Raw genomic sequence first — 3,510 nt, 5'->3', positions numbered from 1 at the left:
GGACTCCAGGGAAAGTTAGAGACTGACAGGACTCCAGGGAAAGTTAGAGACTGACGGACTCCAGGGAAAGTTAGACTGAYGGGATTCCGGGGAGTGCTAGAGACTGACAGGACTCCAGGGAAAGTTAGACTGACGGGATTCCGGGGAGTGCTAGAGACTGACGGGAGTCCAGGGAGTGCTAGAAGCGGATTCGAGACTTCCATCTGCTCAGCCAGCAGATTTGCCATCTCCGAGCCTCTCACTGTCTCTATCCATTGGCCCTGGAACAGCCAGATACCACTATATTGGTCAACACAAACACAAACCCGGATCTCAGTTCAGTTATTGTCTCAATAGATACAGTTAACCCACAGACAAGGTTGTACTTCCATATGTGGACCCTGGCTCTACAGCACATTACACCCAAGGGCCACATTGGCTGCAGCACGCATTGTATTTTCCTACGCTTCACTGTTTGCTTGGGCAGCGGTTTTGGAGCATATTTGGCCCCAATGGTATTCAGCCCTGGGTCTGGACTGTGAATAGTGGTCAGTGTCTAGTATTTTGGTCAAGGCTTATATAGAGTGGAAAAAGTAGGTTGAACACGAACAGATCCATCCAGGCATCTATCCTCCACCCCTGGATGGGTAGATGCCCTCCGCTTGCTCTGCTCTACCCCGGACGCTCTCCCTGGGGAGAAGCTCATAAAGACTGTCCACTGAGCCCCAGCAGCCATCAGACAGGAATGTCCCAGTCAGACTCCCTCCCAGTGCACGACAACTGGAGAGGAGGGGGGAGGGGGGTGCGGAACCCTGTCCCTATCACCGCTCACACACAGCCCCAGCCTCTTACACTTTGTCATACACACATATTCTCACGCAAGCACGCACGTATACACACACACTTTAACAGTCAGTTGGATCCAGATGGGGAATAGCATGTTGATCATTAGACTAGCTACCCTCTGGGACTGCTCTTAGGCCTACCAGGGGTTCCTACCAGGGGTTCCTCTGGGACTGCTCTTAGGCCTACCAGGGGTGCCTATCAGGAGTTCCTACCAGGGTTCCTATCAGGAGTTCCTACCAGGGGTTCCTACCAGGGGTTCCTCTGGGACTGCTCTTAGGCCTACCAGGGGTGCCTATCAGGAGTTCCTACCAGGGGTTCCTACCAGGAGTTCCTACCAGGGGTTCCTACCAGGAGTTCCTACCAGGGGTGCCTATCAGGAGTTCCTACCAGGGGTTCCTACCAGGAGTTCCTACCAGGGGTTCATACCAGGAGTTCCTACCAGGGGTTCCTCTGGGACTGATCTAATCTGTTCCTACAGAAAAGCCAATGTGGATCCAAATACCAAATCACACACAACCTTCCAGATCCTTCATAGTCGCCTCAACCCACCAGCTAGTTGCCCAATCCCAAATCGACCCCGGTTTACACAGTTGCCCAATCCCAAATCGACCCCTAGATTTAACTGTGGATTTATCTCCCGACAGCACTCCACCAATCAGGCTTTATGGTAGAGTGGCCAGATGGAAGCCACTCCTCAGTAAAAGGCACATGACAGCACTTCGAGTTTGTCAAAAGGCACCTAAAGACTCTCAGACCATGAGAAACAAGATTCTCTGGTCTGATGAAACCAATATGTAACTCTTTGGCCTGAAGGCCAAGAGTCACGTCTGGAGGAAACCTGGCCCCATCCCTACGGTGAAGCATGGTGGTGGCAGCATCATGCTGTGGGGATGTCTTTCAGTGGCAGGGACTGGGAGACTACTCAGGATTAAGGGAAAGATGAACGGAGCAAAGTACAGAGATCCTTGAGGAAAACTTGCTCCAGAGTGCTCAGGTCCTCAGACTGGGGCGAAGGTTCACCTTCCAACAGGACAGAGCACACAGCCAAGACAACACAGGAGTGGCTTTGGGATGTCAGGGTTGAGGGAAAGCCAGAGCCCGGACTTGAACCCGATTGAACCTCTCTGGAGAGACCTGAAAATAGCTGTGCAGAGACGCTCMCCATCCAACCTGACAGAGCTTGASAGGATCTGCAGASAAGAATGGGARWAACTCCYCAAATACAGATGTGCCAAGCTTGTAGCAAGAAGACTCAAGGCTGCAATCGCTGCCAAAGGTGCTTCAACAAATTACTGAGTAAAGGGTCTGAATACTTATGTAAATGTGATATTTAAATTTAGTATATTTTTTATAAATTGTCATTATGGGGTATCGTGTGTAGATTTATGAGGGGGGAAAAAACTATTTAACCAATTTTAGAATAAGGTTGTAACGTAACAACATTTGGAAAAAGTCAAGGGGTCTGAATACTTTCCAAATGTATTGTACGTTCATAGAAGCATCTCCAGTTTGTCTCTCCAGCGAGATGTGTAGCTGTGGACGTGACGAGAGGCCCCGAGTCTGGGAGAAGGGAAACATCATCATCCGTTATAATCTACCCATAGACCTCAGCTTCACGTATGCATATCTGAAAACTTTTCTCACTGCAAGTGGGAGAGGATGCCGTCAGACCTCTTTGTGTGTGTGTGTGTGGTGTGTGTGTGTGGTGTGTGTGTGTGTGTGTGTGTGTGTGTGTGGGTGTGGTGTGTGTGTGTGGTGTGTGTGTGTGTGTTGTGTGTGTGTTGTTGTGTGTGTGTGTGTGTGTGTGTGTGTGTGTGTGGTGGTACAAACGCACATCCAGTAATCCCAGGTCTTGGACATCAAACAACACAATTTATCAGCGTCGACAGCAACAGAGCACCCTGGTCTTTCTCCGATGGTCTGTCAGCGACGCACCATGCTCCATAATCGCTCTTTATACGAAATGTATCAGGTTAATGGGCTGTGCAATCAGAGGTATCCTCTCTCTCACCAAGGAGAAAAATGACCTGTTGAATAGTTGTGTGTCATGCAGAGAATGGTAGGGAGTGGTCTTTTGAAATATCATGAAATCTAAGAAAGCACAGAGCGGATAACAAAACATTTTTGTAAAATGGAAAGATAAATGGTATTTCCTAAGTGTTCCGAAAGACAGATACAGTGCTTTCATAAAGTATTCACACACCTTTTCAAAATGAAAAGACAGATACAGTGCTTTCATAAAGTATTCACACACCTTTTCAAAAGTGAAAGACAGATACAGTGCTTCATAAAGTATTCACACACACTTTTCAAAATGAAAAGACAGATACAGTGCTTTCATAAAGTATTCACACACCTTTTCAAAATGAAAAGACAGATACAGTGCTTTCATAAAGTATTCACACACCTTTTCAAAATGAAAAGACAGATACAGTGCTTTCATAAAGTATTCACACACCTTTTCAAAATGAAAAGACAGATACAGTGCTTTCATAAAGTATTCACACACCTTTTCAAAATGAAAAGACAGATACAGTGCTTTCATAAAGTATTCACACACCTTTTTCAAAATGAAAAGACAGATACAGTGCTTTCATAAAGTATTCACACACCTTTTCAAAATGAAAAGACAGATACAGTGCTTTCAAAAAGTATTCACACACCTTTTCAAAATGAAAAGACAGA

This window comes from Salvelinus sp. IW2-2015, unplaced genomic scaffold (assembly GCF_002910315.2).
Source record: "Salvelinus sp. IW2-2015 unplaced genomic scaffold, ASM291031v2 Un_scaffold2681, whole genome shotgun sequence".
NCBI classification, from domain to species: Eukaryota; Metazoa; Chordata; class Actinopteri; order Salmoniformes; family Salmonidae; genus Salvelinus; species Salvelinus sp. IW2-2015.
Note: the sequence above shows the minus strand (reverse complement) of the source record.